The sequence below is a fragment of the Macrobrachium rosenbergii genome, chromosome 37, assembly GCF_040412425.1.
Source record: "Macrobrachium rosenbergii isolate ZJJX-2024 chromosome 37, ASM4041242v1, whole genome shotgun sequence".
Taxonomy (NCBI): domain Eukaryota; kingdom Metazoa; phylum Arthropoda; class Malacostraca; order Decapoda; family Palaemonidae; genus Macrobrachium; species Macrobrachium rosenbergii.
The window spans coordinates 29,706,046-29,726,536 of record NC_089777.1 but is presented as its reverse complement, the minus strand read 5'-3'; the positions used below and the strand labels follow the sequence as shown (position 1 = coordinate 29,726,536).

General features: G+C 37.2%; 1 protein-coding gene across 3 annotated transcripts in view; it reads right to left on the bottom strand.

Moving 5' to 3' along the window:
* Positions 1 to 20,491, bottom strand: part of LOC136825441 (sodium/mannose cotransporter SLC5A10-like) — a 405,606-nt gene that overhangs the window by 89,405 nt on the left and 295,710 nt on the right. The window lies entirely within an intron of this gene.

Sequence of the window (20,491 nt, the reverse complement as noted above, 5' to 3'; positions counted from 1 at the left end):
AGAAGCAGAAAAAGTCGTAAAAGTTATTTTTTCTCTCCAAGGTATTGTTGCAGTTGACATGGGCCTAATAAACGTAAACCTTCGGCGGCCACGTCTGTACTAAAATAAGTCGACAAAGAAAAAGTAATAAAAACCAAACTCTGGGACCTCATGAAGACGGGTATAAAACATTTTCTACGCCACAGTTTCCTTAACAAGACAAGATGTGGGGAACAAGACAGCGGACTAATCAAAACACTTAACAATCATTTGCCGTTTAACATCACCTTCCAAAAGGAATCGTCTACGGGGGTGTGCTCTCTCTGTCTCTCGCCAATATTATGTGTCTTTAATGATCGTCACATTCAAAACTAGTATTACACTGACAGGTTAAGTAAAGCTCCATCACTGTGACTTTCTTGTGCTTTCGCTTCCACTCATATCCACCTCCCATCTCATCCGAGTGGTTCTTTGTCTTCCAACTGTTCTGGTGCCCACAGAACCCCAGCTGAAACCATCTAGTACCGTTCTCTCAAAAGTTGTGGGAAGGACAATACCAATCATCTACGTTTCCCTAATAGTATAATGTCATGAAAACCGACATCAGTTTAATGCCTCTACAATTTACCACAATCAGTCAGTTTATCTTTGTGTTATCTTTGCCGTCTTGCAATGCCCCGGCATACCAAGAAATCGTTTAAATTCCCAGCAAAGGACACTAAGTATAAGCTGGGCTGACTGTTATCATATATTGTGTAATTTACGTTAAAGAACATGATAATTGTTTGTGTACCTCAGTTCGGAGAATGCTCCGTAATAGCTACGGAATGTTAATTCATTTTTCATGAACGTGGGGATAGTTTTGCCGTTTTCCAAGAGGAGTTTTTACATTTGTCACTCTGTTCGTTTTGGACAGATGTCTTTCTTGGTTTTTCTCTGGAGCATTTATATATATATATATATATATATTTATATATATATATATATATATATATATATATATATATATATATATCTTTACTCATTTCCCCAGACAAAAACCAAGACATTGGTAACTAACAATAACACTTCATTTATCGAATGTCACAGAAAACCAACATTATATATAGTCGTTCAAGTCATTACATTTCACCTTTAAATAAATATCTCCCGTACACACACACATACACTTGTCAGGGGGAAAACGATGATCTGAGCTTAAATCTTATCTTATCTTACATTCCTTTTATACGAAGTGGTCCCACAATTGTTATGAGTCAATTTAACAGCAATAAAATGTGATGATAACGATAAGATTTTGAAGTCAATTTATAGATGACTTTGTAATCTAAAAGAGAAATTTCAGTTTTAAAACCTCTGAAGAATAAAGAGAGAAAAATGTTATTTAATCTAAAAAGGAAATTTCAATTTAAAACCTCTGAAGAATAAAACCTAAAAAAATTATTTAATGTAAAAAAGAAATCTAAATTTTAAAACCTCTGAAGAATAAAAACTGAAAAAAACTATTTAATCTAAAAAGGAAATTTAAATTTTAAAACCTCTGAAGAATTAAGAGAAAAAAATCTATTTAATCTAAAAAGGAAATATATATTTTAAAACCTCTGAAGAACGAAAATAGAAATAAATTTATCTTTAAATGATATGCATTCATTGCTTGCCACCAAATATTCCTCGATACACTTATTTTTTAATTAAATTGTCATTTTCTGAATAAAATCTTTTATTCTAAACTGTCCCGAATATCATGATGCATTAAAACCCAGTTATATTTATTGTTTCAGTGGGTCGAAAAACTTCCATCAAATTATTAGAAAAAATAAATAACTGTAAAGCTTAGAAAAAAAAAACTTGTCAAAAAAATAGATAAGAAGTGAAAAGCTAAGGAAAAAATTAAACTTCTGTCCCTAAAAAGAACAAAATGAACAAATGTTAAAAACTCCTCTTGGAAAACGGCAGAACTATCCATAAACTCATAAATATGAATTAATGTTTCTTGGCTTAATGAACAGTCCACGTGGCCCTCCTCCCGAATGCCCAGAGTGTAAAGTATTGATAACAGTCAAACCTGTATTGTGTGAATGTCCAAAATATAACCTGCTGCAATTATCAAAGTTTGGAAGTGGGTCAATGAAGGAAATTTTGTCAGAATCTTCTACCCTTTCAGTAATACCAATTTCAATGTTCATGAGGAGCTGTGATTTAATTTATAAAACATAAAAATATTTTATAAATTTATAAAATATAAAAATAAGTAATAAAAATACGAAAAACCTTAGGGCGTCTAATGAATTTTAAAACTAACTAAATTTTAAAATGTTGCTTAACTTATTCTGAATTTTAATATACCTTTTTAGTGAGTACATATGGAAACATGAGTATAAATGTATTTATTGTGTGAGTGTGTTCCAGTATGAGAGCGTATGCCTTTGTGCAGTTTTTAATCTCATTTTCATTCATTCATCACCATACCGAATGACCTATTTGGTCCCAGTGCTTGGCCTCTGGCCTAGACCTGGCATTTCATCCAAAACCTTCGGGCCAGCCCTATGAGAGCTGATAGTCAGCTCAGTAGTCTGGTTAAACTGTTTTAATAATAATAATAATAATAATAATAATAATAATAATAATAATAATAATAATAATAACGTTCCTTGGCTATTACGAAGCAACCTCCGAACTCAGGTACACAAACAATTAACATAATCTTCAACGGTAAATTACACAAGATGTGGTAACATTCAGCCCAGTTTATACTTATAGTGTCCTTCTACTGGGAAATTAAACCATTTCCTGGTATATTATGTCTTTTATTTACTGTTCATTCCATAAACATTGAAAAAATGTCAAAAAATTATCTTAACGAATACTACTTAGTATCTTTAAAGTGAAATCACGGCAAGGGGCATTACGACGAAAATGCAAAACTTGGAATAGTTTATTACTTAAATCTTGATGAATTCCTCATACTGTCGTGGGCGTTTTTGTCATTACTTTCTCTCTCTCTCTCTCTCGCCATTAATTACTTTTCCCGTTTCAACAAATCCTATTCTCTCTCTCGTCATTAATTAACGCTCCAGCTTCAACATATCCTATTCTCTCTCTCATTATTAATTACTGTTCCTGTTTCAACAAATCTCTCTCTCTCTCTCTCTCTCTCTCTCTCTCTCTCTCTCTCTCTCTCTCTCTCTCTCTCTCTCTCTCTCATCATTAATTACCGCTCCTGTTTCAACAAATCTCTCTCTCTCTCTCTCTCACTCGCCATTATTTACTTTTCCCACCTCATCGAATTCGACACACTCTCCTTCTGGTAATTACATCAATACAAACCAAACAAAGAAACAACCATGCAATGGATGACTCACCCAGTGGGTGATTCATTTTCCTACATCCGACAAGGCGGCGGTAGTTCTCCCGCTTTGATCGCCTTGAAATACAAGACGTCACGAAATCTGACGTGCATTCTAGGCTTGAAATCCCTCTTGCTTGCTTGCGAGGGTCGGTTGCTATCAACAATAATAAACAACTTGAGGTAAGGTCACACGGTAACTAGGGGGCGCATGCTCCCGGTAACTTTCCGCGCTTGAATCGCTGGTACCAAACGCTGACTGCTAGCAACAGTTAGGAGGGCCCACTAATAGTGGGTCCTGGCAACAGTATGCTAGCTATCTAGCGGGTTGCGTTTGCATGTTGGTTACGGTAAACTACACTGGGTTATTTCTATTGCTAAAGCAATGGGACCTTAGATATTCTGAGTTTCTTAATATTATTAATTTTATGGGTAGTTTACTCTTTTAGAACAAGGCAGATGACCACATATTACTTAAAATGGTCACTAAATACCTTAAAATCCCCACAAACTACTTAAAATGGCTATCAAATTACTCAAAATGACCACAAATTTTTTACATGGCATTGAAATTACTTAAATTGACCGCAAATTACATAAAATGGACACCAAATATTATTTAAATTAGTTAAAATGGCCACTAAATCACTTAAAATGACCAAAAATTATTTAAAATGGCCAGCACATTACTAAAAATGACCACAAATTACTTACATTGACCACCAAATTACTTAAAATGGCCACCAAATTAATATCAACAAAAGATCAGAAATTACTTATTTTGGCCACCAAATTAATATTAATAAAATGGCCACCAAATTAATATTACTAAAATGGCCAGAAGATAGAACACACTCCCCCACACGTGGAAATAAAAAATCGTCAACGACCTTTCCAACTCTGACATCATTTGGTTCGTAATGCAGTCAATAACCTACTAACTCTGACGTCATTTGGTTCGTAATGCAGTCAATAACCTACTACCTCTGACGTCACTTGGTTCATAATGCATTCAATAACCTACTAACACTGACGTCACTTGGTTCGTAACGCAGTCAATAACCTACTAACTCTGACCTCATTTGGCTCGTAATGCATTTGTAGCGTCCACGTGTGTGTACCTATACGCGCCTACAACCAGAATTCATCTTCTCCCACGGTGACCGATTTGTGAGAAAAACCATGCGGTCGAGGAAACACAACTCCTCTCACATGTCTTTTACACATTTCTTTATCGCCTTTATTGTTATGATTCACGTATTATTACCACTGTATGCATTGTTTTGCCAGCTCTCCAATCATGTACTTACAATCTTCAATTGAATATTCTGTATCAAATTGTATGTATGCATATTTCTGTCGGTGAACAAACACAGATGCTTGAACTTAATCCCTGTTTTGATCTGTCAGAGATCAGAAGCTACACTGCGGCCTGCACGAGCCCTTGGCCTGTGTGAATATTCTGTAAATAAATCAGTTAGTACCAGATTTAATACCGCATTAGTTATCTCACTCACACATTCATTTACCTACTAACTCTGACGTCATTTGGTTCATAATGCATTCAGTAACCTAACTCTGGCGTCACTTGGTTTGTAATGCAGTCAATAACCTACTAACTCTGACGTCACTCGCTTCATAATGCAGTCAATAACCTACTAACTCTGACTGCACTTAGTTCATAATGTAGTCAGTAACCTACTACCTCTGACGTCATTTGGTTCGTAATGCAGTCAGTAACCTACAGAGACCCAGATGCATTGTCTGCAGAGTACGTCATTATCAATCCCAGTTGTCAAGAGATTTCGTTAACTTGCTTAAGCCATGGCACGTTCCAGCGGTCGGCAGATCAAAGGAAACCTTACAACTGCTTTTTGGATAACCATCTCTTAATGGGAGGGTGTGAATGTTCATGGAACGACGACCGTGAGGGTGCATAAAATATATCTTTTCTTTTCCGAGGGTGGGAATGTCTGGTCACATCGAGGCTTCGGTCTTCAACCCACGATTGTGCTTGTGCAATACTTAGGTATTTATGAACGTGCGTGCGCGTGTATATGCAGATAATACACATTTTTAGTATGTTACGTTACTTTAATAATTTAGTAGTGTTTCATTTGCAGTTTTCAGTTTATATGGAGCTTTGAAAGAAAATCTACCCCACCCACCGTTAAATTATACGAATAATTCTCCATCAATTTCGATAACCGAAATAGAAAACAGTTTAAATTTACGATAAAGATGCTCTGAAATAACCACAATGACAAACATTATCATCCATGTCATGACGTAAAAATCATATTTCTATTCAAGCTCTTCCTTCCACACGCTTGAACTTTTCTCTTTTAACAGGTGAAAGAAACAGCCAAATTACTGCTGGATTTAGCAAACCACACTCTACAGGAATATCACTACTCCATATTTTATCATTTAGCCATGCATGAAGGCAACGATAAGATCACAGTGAGGCATACTTAATGACAAGCGCTTTGCATCTCAATGAAAACATCAATACATGGAGGGTCTTAGCAACCAATTTTGATACACGGCAAGCAAATTAAACATCAGGGTAACTACCTTGATATTTAACCTGCAAAATCTTCACGCAAGCATTTAACTAAGCACTCTTCACTAATTAGGGCTGGCAATAATAAGTGGGAGCCAAAAGCATGGTATAATTAATTAGGTGTAGTTCAAACAAGCACTAATCAGGGCATTTAACAGGGCTGAGCAATCTGGCCCTGATCAGGGCTACATTAAGGATTTCTAAGGCGCACCAGAAGGATCTTGAATAAAGTACTTTTCTTAATATCTTGGTAAAACTCTGATTAATTTGGTTTGTAATGCAGTCAGTAACCTACTTCCTCTGACGTCATTTGGTTCGTAATGCATTCAATAACCTATTAACTCTGACGTCACTTGGTTTGTAATGCATTCAATAACCTACTAACTCTGATGTCATTTGGTTCGTAATGCAGTCAATAACCTAACTGAAGTCACTTGGTTCATAACGCAGTCAATAACCTACTAACTCTGATGTCACTCGCTTCATAATGCAGTCAATGATCCTAACTGAAGTCATTTGGTTCATAACGCAGTCAATAACCTACTAACTCTGACGCCACTCGCTTCATAATGCAATCAATAACCTAACTGAAGTCATTTGGTTCATAACGCAGTCAATAACCTACTAACTCTGACGTCATTTGGTTCGTAATGCAGTCAATAACCTACAAAGACCCAGATGCATTGTCTGCAGAGTACCGTAACTATCAATCCCAGTTGCCAAGAGATTTCGTTAACTTGCTTAAGCCATGGCACATTCCAGCAGTCGGCAGATCAAAGGAAACCTTACGAGCGAATATGGGTTAGCACAACTGCTTTTTAGATAAGCATCTCTTTATGGGAGGGTGTGAATGTTCATGGAACGACGACCGTGAGGGTGTATAAAATATACATTTTCTTTTCCGAGGGTGGGAATGTCTGGTCACATCGAGGCTTCGGTCTTCAACCCACGATTGTGCTTGTGCAATACTTAGGTATTTATGAACGTGCGTGCGCGTGTTTATGCAGATAATACAAGTTTTTAGTATGTTACGTTGCTTTAATAATTTAGCAGTGTTTCATTTGCAGTTTTCATTTTATATGGAGCTTTGAAAGAAAATCTACCCCACCCACCGTTAAATTATACGAATAATTCTCCATCAATTTCGATAACCGAAATAGAAAACAGCTTAAATTTACGATTAAGATGCTCTGAAATAACCACAGTGACAAGCATTATCATCCATGTCATGACGTAAAAATCATACTTCGATTCAGGCTCTCCCTTCCACACGCTTGAACTTTTCTCTTTTAACAGGCGAAAGAAACAGTCAAATTACCATTGAGTTTAGCGAACCAGATTCTACAGGAATATCACTGCTTCATATTTTTATGATTTAACCATGCATGAAGGTAACGATAAGATCACAGTGAGGCATACTTAATGACAAGCGCTTTGCATCTCAATGAAAACATCAATACATGTACCTAGGTTTCAAGGAGGGTCTTAGCAACCAATTTTGATACACGGCATGCAAATTAAACATCAGGCTAACTACCTTGATATTTAACCTGCAAAATCTTCACGCAAGCCTTTAACTAGCACTCTTCACTAATTAGGGCTGGCAATAATAAGTGGGTGCTAAAAGCATGGTATAATTAATTAGGTATAGTTCAAACAAACATTAATCAGGGCATTTAACGGGGCTGAGCAATCTGGCCCTGATCAGGGCCACATTGAGGATTTCCAAGGAATACAAGAAGCGATCTTGAAACAGTACTTTTCCTAATGTCTCGGTAAACCTCTGGTTAATCTATGTGCAGAAAATCGATACAGGAAGTGTACTCCTTTCATATTTAATGGTACATATTAGAGGCAGAGACTTTTATAAATAATAACAGGGAAACGTAACAAAAACAGGTCATCAACCTCTTCCCATTTCTCACGTTTCGTAACTTCAGAAGATATATTAGCCTAAATCTCAAAAGACCCAATTATCAAAAAAAATTAAACAACGTTTTATGTACATTACAATTTGCCCTCGCTTAGGCAAGGCAGCATGGTAAATATTGTACTTATCAAAGCTACAATATTTACAAAAAAGGATATACAATAAAAACAGAATAGCGAAGTACAGTATTTCTTTGCTTCTTTTACTCACTTAGAAGGTAAAGCTACGCGCATTTCACGCGGCGCAGCAAGCAATGCACAACGGATGAACGCAAGAAGTCTCACCCAGCACAATGTTATAAGCTTTGATGGGCACTCTTACAATACTGGGTGAGCTCAAAGCAGTCTCGCTACAGCGCACATTGTTTATGGGCTCTGGGGAGTTTCCACAACCTACGAGCTCAGAGCAGTATTTGCATCACTTAGAGGGACTGAAAGCACTCTCGTCCAATGCTCAAAGAAGAAGCCTCGTCACACTGCAAGTGCTCCAGCCAATTTAGCCAAGAACTACAGCATCAATGAACGTAACAATCTTGTCAAAATTAACAGTTCAAAGCCCTCTCCACAAAAAGTACGAGCTCAGACCAGTCAAAACATACGAGCTGCATAAGATCGAAACATCTCTTCACAGTCTGTTCAAAGCTTTCTCCACAAAAGTTCGAGCTTTGATCATTCTTGTCAAAACCAGGACCCAAGTCCTGGTCACAACATACAAGCTGCGAGCGACATACAAATGCAACAATCTTGTCAAAATGTAAGAGTTCAAAGCGTCTCCACAAAACATACGAGTTCACACCAGTCTTGTCAAAACTTACGAGCTGCGACAGTCATACGTCCGTCACAATCTTGTCACAAATGTATGACTTCAGAGCTGTCTCCGAAACATGTAAGAGCCTAAATAAACTTGTACATTAAGAAAACATCTCTATTAATGGCTCGGTGCAATCAAAACCTTATGAGCGAGGAACCCTTGACAGAAAAGCGTCCACAAATGGAATGCATTCGAATGATTTTAATTTTCTTAAGGAGAATTTACAGCAATGTCTTTCCATGACTAAAATATCATTCAACGATGATAGATTTGATCAATCTAGTCCTATTGCCAAGACAGCTCCTAAAGTCCATGATACTAACTGGTAACAAAACTGCAGAATTTTTTTTATCAGTATAAATAGGCCAACCTGCTTTGAACTTGTCAGTTGCCAACCCTAAATAACATCGCAAGTACGAAGATCAAGGAAGTTGGCGCAACTGCCTGTTGAGTTCGGAATAACATAACACCCGAACCAGCACTTCCGTGATGGCTATTATCTTCTCGCCCCGCCCCCATCTTTTAAAAACTACTGACAAGAAAAAGTACCCTCACTTACATTTTAACGTTAGCAATGATGAGGAACACCTTTCAAGTGTTCGAAAGTCTTTGGTTTATTTTACATACTAATATATTTACTGTATAACTGTGGATTTTTATTACTCATTAACGGATGTTTACACGCAATAGTAAACATGCATTTCATTTCATACCTCTTCATTTTTCCCCCTTCATTCCCTTCAACTACTTACAGCTGTAGATCAAATAAACAATGGCGATTATTCATAAAATTACAAAAGGTAATATTACAAAACCAGAAGAACTAAACAGACCTTGTCCAACCCGAGGCTACATTTTTCCTTTCAATGGTTTTAAAGGCGACTGCTATCTAGTTTTGGGGCTGGTCTTCGCCACCAGCAAATCGATAGCTGGAATGAGGACATAACCGATGTGTCAGGTGAGAGATTCAGATAATAACTATAAGCTTTAACGTGATGGCGTTCAGATGATGAAAGCAACGCCTAATTGATGCACTTCCATCTGTGCAATAACAGTTTACAGTGAAACTTTACTAATTTGCAAATCTATCACTATTACTCTCATATATCTCTGTTGTCGCTGTTTTCGTCAAAATGACAGAATGCTTACTTTTCCACCTATCTTAATTTGTTTCTTGTTTCCCGGTGTCACATTATCGTCCGCGCAAAAATAGGTTTCAGCGACACTTAACCCTACTAACTTTCAAAACTATTACTATTACTCTTATATATCATTGCTTTCTTTGTTCTCATCAAACTGACGAAAACATAGAAAGATTATTTATCCACCTATTTAAGTTCCTCATTAGACGGATAGGTACCGTTCTCAGATAGCTCTCCGCTGGGCCCCGCGTTCGATTCTCCGACCGGCCAATCAAGAATTAGAGGAATTTATTTCTGGTGATAGAAATTCATTTCTCGCTATAATGTGGTTCGGATTCTACAATAAGCTGTAGGTCCCGTTGCTAAAAAACCAATTGGTTCTTAACCACGTAAAATAAATCTAATCCTTCGGGCCAGCCCTAGGAGAGCTGTTACTCAGCTCAGCGGTCTGGTTAAACCAAGTATACTTATTTATCCACCTGTTTTAACTCAGGACACTGAGTTAGGGAAGTACTGTAGACAAACACTCGTTAAAAATTCCATTTCTTCTCATACAAAACCTGACGAAAGAGAACAAACTTGCAGATTCAATACGTCACTAAATTGAAGACAAACAAATTCAATATATCACTACATTAAAAACAAACAACAGATTCAATATATCCCTACATTAAAAACAAACAACATATTCAATATATCACTAAATCAAAAACAAACAACAGATTTAATATATCACTAAATTAAAAACAGATTCAATATATCACTAAAATAAAAACAAACATTCAATCTATCACTAAATTAAAAACAAAAAAGGTTCAATATATCACTAAGTTAAAAACAAACAGATTCGATCTATCACTAAATTAAAAACAACTGATTCAATATATCACTAAATTAAAAGCAAAAGATTCAATATATCACTAAATTAAAAACAAACAAATTCAATATATCACTAAATTCTAAACAAACAGATTCAGTATATCACTAAATTAAAAACAAACAAATTCAATGTATCACTTAATTAAAAAGAAAAAAAGATTCAGCATATCAATAAATGAAAAACAAAGTCACTGAAACACAATAAAATTCCCAACCACCAACAGGAAATCTCAAAAGAGGAAAACTACTGAATTAGATTAAAAGAAAAAGAAATCTGGGCCGACTTCTTCACCAACTCATTACGTCCGCCTGACTGTCACAGTCATGAAATTCAAAAGTCTTCCTTCCGCAACCTTTAGGCCAAAGAGGTGACCCCCTTAGAGGTTAGTGGCCCTAGCTGCAACCGCTTTCGTTCCGTTTACTGTACCTCCTTTCGTATTCTCTTTCTTCCATCTTCCTTTCCACCCTCTCCTAACAATTGATTCCTAGTGCAACTGCTTTGAGGTTTTCCTCTTGTTACACCTTTCAAAGCTTTCTGCTCTCCATTTCCGTTTCAGCGGTGAATGACCTCATAGGTCCCAGTGCTTGGCCTTTGGCCTACATTCTATATTCAATTCAAAGAGGTGACATCTAGAATTTTATATAAACCAGTCCTGCCAAAGCCAGCTGCCAAATTCCTTTCAAACTCTTAAACTGGGGGAAATAAATCTTCATCGATGCCTAATTTGCCACCTCTACACAGAACAGAATACAGAATTTAGGCCAAAGGCCAAGAGCTGTGACCTATGAGGTCATTCATCGCTGAAAAGGAAATTGACAGTAAAATGTCTGAAAGGCGTAACAGGAGGAAAACCTCGCAGCTGCACTATGAATCAATTATTAGGAGGGGGTAGAAAGTAAGAATGAAGACAGAGAATATGAACGGAGGTCGGAGGTACAGTAAAAGGGAGGTATCAACAAACATTTCCTGACTTAAGATAAATACCTGATCTTGCTATTTAAAAACATCCATTCACTGCCATACACATATACAGAGAGAGAGAGAGAGAGAGAGAGAGAGAGAGAGAGAGAGAGAGAGAGAGAGAGAGAGAGACCTACACTTGAAACTAAATCATTATCTCTGAATCTTCTATATACTGCTGCTAAGAAGATAAAATGATTTCTGAAAGGACCTTAACATGAGCACAAGATGGTGAGGTTAATATGACCCCAATACGTGAGAATTTACATTAAAAACAGAAGAGAATAGAATACAGAATTTAGACCAAAGGCCAAGCGCTGGGACCTATGAAGTCATTCAGCGCTGGAAAGGAAACAGAGTATGTAGGTCTGAAAGGTGTAATAGGAAGAAAACCTCGCAGTTGCCCTATGAAATAACTGCTATAAGAGGGTGGATAGCGAGATGGAAGAAAGATAATATGAATGGAGGTACAGTAAAAGGAATGAAAGGGGTTGTAGCAGCTAGGGGCCGAAAGGACGCCGCAAAGAACCTTTAGTAATGCCTACAGTACTCCCCGTGAAGTGCACCAACGGCACTAGCCCCCTACGGGGTCATGGCCTCATGCCTGAGGCCCTAACCACAATAATTTTGACTCACAAGAGAGAAACTTTGATCAAATTCAGTTAAACCACCGGCTTCTTCCTATGCTCATTACTGCCGTTTTACAGAGCTAATCATAACGAAGCATTATTTTAACGACTTAGGACAGAGTGATAAGTAACTGATTACTTAACATACGTTAAAATAAAAATGGAAATGTTTTGAAAGGTCTGAAGTACTTGTCACCATTTTAGGAAGGACTTTCGGGTAATATCGCTCTTACCAAAACACTGCCTGCTCGGGATTCTCTCTCTCTCTCTCTCTCTCTCTCTCTCTCTCTCATGTTACAGCGGAAACATCTATCACCTATCGACCATTCCAGCCTTTCCAAAACATATAATTTGAGAAAGACTTTATACTTAGCCATAAGTGTCTGGGCTACGAAACTCACTGGGTATGAAAAAAGCATTTTGAATGAAATATTCATCAAAGAGAGAAAGAAAACCAACAAACATTAAGGCCGGCAATGGCCTTGAATGCGTTCTTACACCGTGTCAATACTGACAACAAATTATCTACTTCTTGGAAAACTTCCAAAGTTTCTAAATTACTTATATCATGAAAGAATCGGAAGTGATAACAAAAAAAAAAAAAAAAAAAAAAGAGCGGCAGAATAATTCCGCTGATGAGCAATTTTTTTTTTTTTCATATTTCCTGGCATGGAACGGAATGGAATATAGAATTTCGGCCAAAGGCCAAGCGCTGGGACCTATGAGGTCATTCAGCTCTGAAAGGGAAATTGAGCGAAGAAAGGTTCGAAAGGTGGAACAGGAGAAAGCCTCGTAGCTGCACTATGAAACAAGTTAAGTGTACCTTAGTTTAACCAGACCACTGAGCTGATTAACAGCTCTCCTAGGGCTGGCCCGAAGGATTAGACTTCTTTTACGTGGCTAAGAATCAACTGGTTACCTAGCAACGGGACCTACAGCTTATTGTGGAATCCGAACCACATTATAGCGAGAAATGAATTTCTATCACCAGAAATAAATTCCTCTAATTCTTCATTGGCCGGCCGGAGAATCGAACGCGGGTCTAGCAGAGTGCCAGTCGAGTACGATATCGACTCGTCCAATAAGGAACTGCACTATGAAACAATAGTTAGGAGAGGGTGGTTCGCAAGTTGGAAGAGAATATGAATGGGGGTACAGTAAAAGGAATGAAAGGGGTTGCAGCTAGGGGCCGAAGGGAAACTACAAAAAACCTGACGGCACTACCACCCTACGGATTATTTAATTATATAAAAATGAATTATTTCCCGACACGAAAATGAATGGTAGATGTTTATTTCACTTATGGTTTTCCTGACAGGACTCCAAGGGTACTCTTGGAAATGCCCGCAAGGTAATGGATGGTAGTCACGCCAGTTTACTATGTGAATCAAACAATCACTGAGCAATTCAGCAATCCTCATCTTGTATAGTGAAATCAATCAGAGGTGCCCTTGACGCTAATTAAAAAAACACTTTTCTATTTTATATTTTGAAAAAAATATCAATACTTTTCTGTTTTCTATTTTTAAAAAATATCAATACTTTTCTATTTTCTATTTTATTTTTGTGAGACTAACAGGCTTGTTTGCTGACGATTTCAGCAGAAATGGTATATGATGTCAAAACCCAAATGACATTTTCATAAGACACAACAAAGGCTGACATTCATTTATCTTTTTTTTTTTTTTTGCCATGTTGTTCGTTAAAATCAACAAAAATGGTTCCTGGCGCCCAGACAATAAAAATTACATTTGGTAAACACACCTGAATAGCCACAAGAAAAGGCTCAATTATAAAAGTCTGTTTACAGATTGAAAACATCGTAAGTCTTGATATGGACACAGATAATGACTCATGGTAAATTATCTCTATCTACTTTAACATCTTAGAATTTAACCACTGAGCCACAATGTCAATACGATGTGTAAACTGTAGAATAGAACAGAATATATGATTTAGGCCAAAGACCAAGCGCTGGAACCTACCAGGTCATTCAGCCCTGAAATAGAAATTGAGAGCAAAAAGGTTTTGAGGGTGTGACGGGAGGAAAACCTCGCAGTTGCAATAAGAAACAACTGTTTGGAGAGAGTGGAAAGTAAGATGAAAGAAACAGAATATGAACAGAGGTACAGTAAAATGAATGAAAGAAGTTGCAGCGAGGGGCCGAAGGGACGCTGCAAGGAATCTTAAGTAATGCCTGCAGGGCAGCGCGTGAGGTGAACTGACGACACTACCCCCCTACGGAGAGTTTCCAATGGGATCACCGTTTAAATTAAAACAAAAATAATATCTCGTTGGGCAATGTTCTATAATTAATTGCCAATACGGAGAATTATGCTCAGCTCCGTGGCCAAATTTAATTTCTGAACTCACTTTCTCTTTCGTAATATCCGATTCTTATCACTGACGTCAAATCATGGTTATCGACCAAAGGACCGCTGTAAAAAAAATCTCTCTTAAAAAAATAAAATCTTAGGGCTATTTTTGAGTCGACATTTGGTCTTATCGATTAATCGTGATTATCCTTCAATGTAACCCTGCCATCATGACTAATAAAAAAATAATCCTATTCAATCTGTTCTTCAAGTTGGTTGCTTTTTCCAACTAAGTTTAAGAATTCTCTCTCTCTCTCGTATACACACACACACACACACACACACACACTATATAGACATACATACACACACACGCATAACCACATAATTACCTTTACTTATTTACTCGTTTAATATGAAACAAACTTTTCTCTCCAACACAGTAAGATTATAGTATTCGAGGAGTACAGAGGAAAGTGCCAAGTCCAAAACCTTGGGATTGGTGGAAAAAACAAAGGGGGGGTAAACACGATTTGTTCACAATCTTTACAAAAAATTAATTGTAGCAAGGAACAAGACGATCAGAAATTAATAATGTTAAAATAGACGAATATTAAAATAAATAAAAATTAAAACAAAGAATATTTCTTAAAATAAAGAATACAAATTTTTTCAAATAAAGAAAAATACAAATAAAAATAAAAATAAAAATCGTAAAATAAAGAAAAAAACACGAAAGATCAAAAGCAACTTCACAGTACCCCAATGCATCTTATTTTTCGGTGTTCTTTGCGCGGTCAGGTAGCTTCATCAGAAACGAAGGCTGACCTCAGAGGAGGAAGAGACGAATTTTAATTTCAATCAAAGCCGAAACTTTTTTTTACTGAGGCTCAGGTGATCTTCAATGCCAAACAGCCTCCCAGAGAATGTCACGCAGTTGGAACTTCAGAAGTTCAAGCGAAGATGCAATGCATTACCACCCTAATACTATTCTTGTATTTTAATACTTTTTATCTATTAATTTATTTTTTACTTTTTTAATAAATGAGATCTCTTCTTTCTTCCTAATGAATTCCATATTCTTTGGAAGCTTGAATTTCAAGTCAGTGGCATAAATGGGCTTGTTCCATACGAATAGGTTTTATCTTCTTGAATAGTGTATTAATAACAAATAACCATCTACAGCTCAGCACATTGCGCTAGCTTTGTGATAAGATATTCTAAGATCAAGTAATTGACTTAAATACAAACATTTGTGACTGTGAGAAAGAAGCCTGACGTCGACATTCCTTCCTTATATGGTAAATCATTTGGCGCAATATGGAATGGAATATGGAATTTTGGCCAAAGGCCAAGCGCTGGGACCTATGAGGTCATTCAGCGCTGGAAGGGAAACTGCGAGTAGGTAGGTTTGAGAGGTGTAAGAGGAGGAAAATCTTGCAGTTGCACTATGAAATAATGAATAGCAAGATGGAAGAAAGGTAATAAGAATGGAAGTACAGTAAAAGCAATGAGGCTGCAGCTGGGGGCCGAAGGAACGCTTCAAAGTTAAATAATGCCTACAGTGCCCTGCATGAGGTGCACTGACAGAACTATCCCCCCCTACGGGATTTAACGCAATATGAAAAAACCATACAATTTTTTTCCGTGGATACATTTTAAAGTACTGCCTGTATCAGAAGTACTGTACAAAGTTATGGCTTCAGGTGAGTAGGCAGGGGTAAATTTAAGCGCTAGATGATAACGCGGAAGGTACAGATTATGAATTAACAAGTGTAAATCCATCGCGATCTGACGTAGCTATCTGAAGAAAGAATCTCACTCTATAAGCAAATACCTTGGAAAAGGGTTCAAAGAACACTGTCTGGTGCAACATCGTTGGCGCTGTGTGTGTGTGTGTGTGTGTGAGAGAGAGAGAGAGAGAGAGAGAGAGAGAGAGAGAGAGAGAGAGAGAGAGAGAGAGAGAGAGAGAGAGAGAGACTGCAGAGGGTAGTAAAGTGTTGAAAGGGGATCCCAGTAAAAATAAATCATTCTACAACGACTAGACACTTTAAATGTGTCCCAATCTCGCGTTTCATTACCTGTACTGATATAACCAATGCAAAAAGGCCCACGTAAGAAACATGACTTTGTCTGTGGAAATTTCCTTCACACGTAAATATTATATATAGAAACGGCGAGAGTGAAGAGCAGACTTAATAATTAACGAGGCTAATTAACGACCGTGTTATGATGGGTTGACAGGATGCTTAACCCTCCTTCCACATTAAGACTGCTGATGTGCGATTCAAACTCCCACTATCATGACTGCTGATTCAGCAGGCGTGCTTTTAATGACTAGGGTTTTGCAAACTCCAGCTCGTGTTGGCGACCGAGGATAAACACAAAAGCAAGTACAGATCTCAGCCGGCCAATGAGGTACCGGTCATCTTGGATAGAAAAGAAAAGAATACAGAATTTTGGCAAAGGCCAAGCGCTGGGACCTATCAGGTCATTCAGCGCTGAAAGGGAAATTGACAGTAAGAAGGTCTGACAGGTGTAACAGGAGGAAAACCTCGCAGTTGTACTATGAAGCAACTGACAGAGGTGCAAAATCAGATGGAAGAACGAGATTATGAGCGGAGGCACAGTAAAAGGAATGAAGAGAGGTTGCAGCTAGGGGCCGAAGGGACGCTGCACGGACCCTTTGCACCACGTGAGTGCACTGACAGCACTACCCCTCTACGGTACCCAGTCATCTTCAGAAAAGCAATGCCCCATATATCCGTTCCTTTTAATAATCAGCATGAGTCAGGGAGCAAACTTATCAATCATATTTGCCAGCTCACGGCTGCCTTTGAAAGACAAGAAACGAGGGCACATATGTTGTGGGAAACTGATGACGAATAACATATTTTATAATAATTAAATATATATATATATATATATATATATATATATATATATATATATATATATATATATATATACATATACATAAAGAGAAGTGGGCGACGGCCATTAGGACACATCAGCGCGAAGGTGGACCATGGAAACGTACTAAATTCAGCATAATTCTTTATTTCCAACGTTTCGTAATAACTTTAACACATCATCAGGGAATCTTTTAAATAATGAATAAAATTACTCTAAAAATTGTTCTAAAAATCAATAAAATTCATAAGATACAGCACGGTTAGAATACCAGATAAAAAAAGAAAAAATAAAACAGAAAAAAAGGATATAAAAGGGAGACCAAAGACCGCCAACCAACCTTATACAAAGAAGGCAGAAGACAGAATGCATAAATGAGTTGACACAGGCAGAGCTGAGTGGAGGAGGTCTGGGTATTTAACTGGGGAACCAGTTGTTTAATAAATAATGATTCCAGGATGGGCAGTTCGCATGCATTGGTTGTTTGGCCTATGATATAGAAATCATTTCTGTCAATATATGTTTTACAATTTTTTTTAGTGATTTCATATGTTTGAATGTTCGGGATTGGAGAGCCTACCGCCAGTGTGAAAACTTAATCCAAGATGAGAGTCGATTCTGACCCTCAGTAACCTCCTCGTGAGTCCGACATATGTCCCAGAGTTACACTTAGGGCAACTGTTCTTATACTATATACCACGTTAAAGGTCAAAAGCGGGTTTAATCGATCTTTGTATCTGAAAAATGAACCATCAAGACAAGAGTTTCTTTTCTGAATATTTTATGAATAACTGCTTACCCACAGACCCAATTTTTTTTTTTTTTTTTTTAAGTTCCGTATGTTTGTTCCTTAACAAACAATTCATTAATATCGCCAAACCTTGCACAGTACCAAATTAGCTTTTTATGTAAAAATTTCCCTTTTTACGTGATTTTTTCGACAAAGGTTCGCACAAATTGTTCATAAACATTGTGGTGCCATTAATCTAAAATTAATTCCAAAAAATCCACTAACGATTGGTTCCTTTTTCAGATACGAAGACTGATTAAAGCCGCTTTTGACCTCTAACGTGTTATATAAGTATAGTTGCCCTAAGTGTAACTCTGGGACAAATGTTGGACCCACAAGATTACTTAGGGTCAGAATCGACTCTCATCGGGGATTAGGTTTTCGCACTGGCTGTAGGCTCTCCAATCCCGAACATTCAAGCATAAGAAATCACTCAAAAAGTGTAAAACGTATATTGATAGAAATGATTTCTGTATCAAAGATCACACAACCAATGCATGCGAACTGCCCATCCTGGAATCATTATTTATTAAACAACTGGTTCTCCAGTTAAATACCCAGACCTCCTCCACACAGTTCTACCTGAGTTGACTTTTTATTTATGCATTTTCTGTAATTTTATTTCTGCCTTCTTGGTATAAGGTTGAAACGTTGAAATAAAAGGTCTTTGGTCTCCCTTTTACGTCGTTTTTGTTTTTTTATCTGGTATTCTAACTGTGCTGTATTTTATGAATTTTATTGATTTTTAGAGCAATTTTTAGAGTAATTTTATTCACTATTTAACAGATTCCCTGACGAGTATATATATATATATTATACAGACTTGTAATCTTCGTTGCTGTTTTTAAAACCGCGTCTGCCTTATGAACTTTTGTTCCACTGTGTGTAGCTTACTTAAAAATGCCTTAGAGCAGAAGGGAAAAAATCTTGCGCTCCGTTTTTTCACTTTCCTCGTGGCCATATACTATATATATACATATGTATGTATATATACATATAAATTATATATTCATATACGTATAAATATAAATTATATAATATATATATATATCAGTGCATATGTGTAATTCTCTCACTCGAATTCAATCCTGATCTGATTTAGAACTTCACTGTTCCGAGATACCGTTACAGCTTTTTCCACTTCAAGGTCAAGGGCCCGTTTTCAACGCACGGGTTCTTCAGCCAAGTTTTAACGGCAAGGTTCGCGTTCATCGTCAATGTCAAGGTCATTCCCATCGGCCTCCGTTTTCTACAACGGTCAACGTCTTCTTTACATTCGGATTAAAGTCATTTGAGAATCTACATCAATAACAGCTGAAAGATGTTATTATTGGAGGTTTAACGGGCAAAGGAAGATTCTGGTAAGATCCTCCGATAAAGAAAAATAAACTTTCATGATAGGGATGGTGAATAAATCTTTCATGATAGGCATGATGAAGAAAGAACAGAAATTCTGGGAATTACGATTATGATCTAGAGTCACTGAGGGTGAAGTACTTCTAGAGAGAGAAATATGCATCTAATTCACTTACAGTGATCACTGGCATTATAGACTAATCACCATTAAGAATGCGAACAAAAAGGCTCTCCTCCATTCTATCACACCAGGCATTTTACTCCATGAAAATCATATTAAAACAGTGTTAACGACAAGACGTTAAAACATCGCCATAATCTATATATATAAAAATGGATGTTGTGTATTTGTGTGTGTGTGTGTGTGTGTGTGTGTGTGTTCCAGCATAACTCTGAAACGCATTGAGCAATTTCAACTAAACTTGGTATACATATGACTTACTATCTAGAAAAGAATACTGTGGGAGTAAGATATGACTGCCAACTAAGGGGGTGGGGGTGGGAAGGAGGGTGACATGTAAAAATAACCGAAAACGACAAATATTAGTGTCTAATCCATAGTTTTTGAGGTCGCTAAGATGAAGAGAGTTTATCAGTTGTCATTCATTTTTCCCTCGCAGCGCCGGGTTGGTCAGTTAGTTCAGAATAAAAAGCAGCTTCCGCGCCATTTGTATGACACCGAGTGTAAACACTAAAACCGGTTTTAACGTAAATCCATAAAAGTTACGTGAGCACAGTTTGTTCAAGGTCCGAAGCAAGAAATTCGAAACGGGGACTACATTTTGCAGGGGGGGAAATAACCTTAGTTACCTTGCATGATCATGAAAAGCTCCGCTTTCATGCATGAAGCTCCGGTAGAAAACGCTAGAACATTT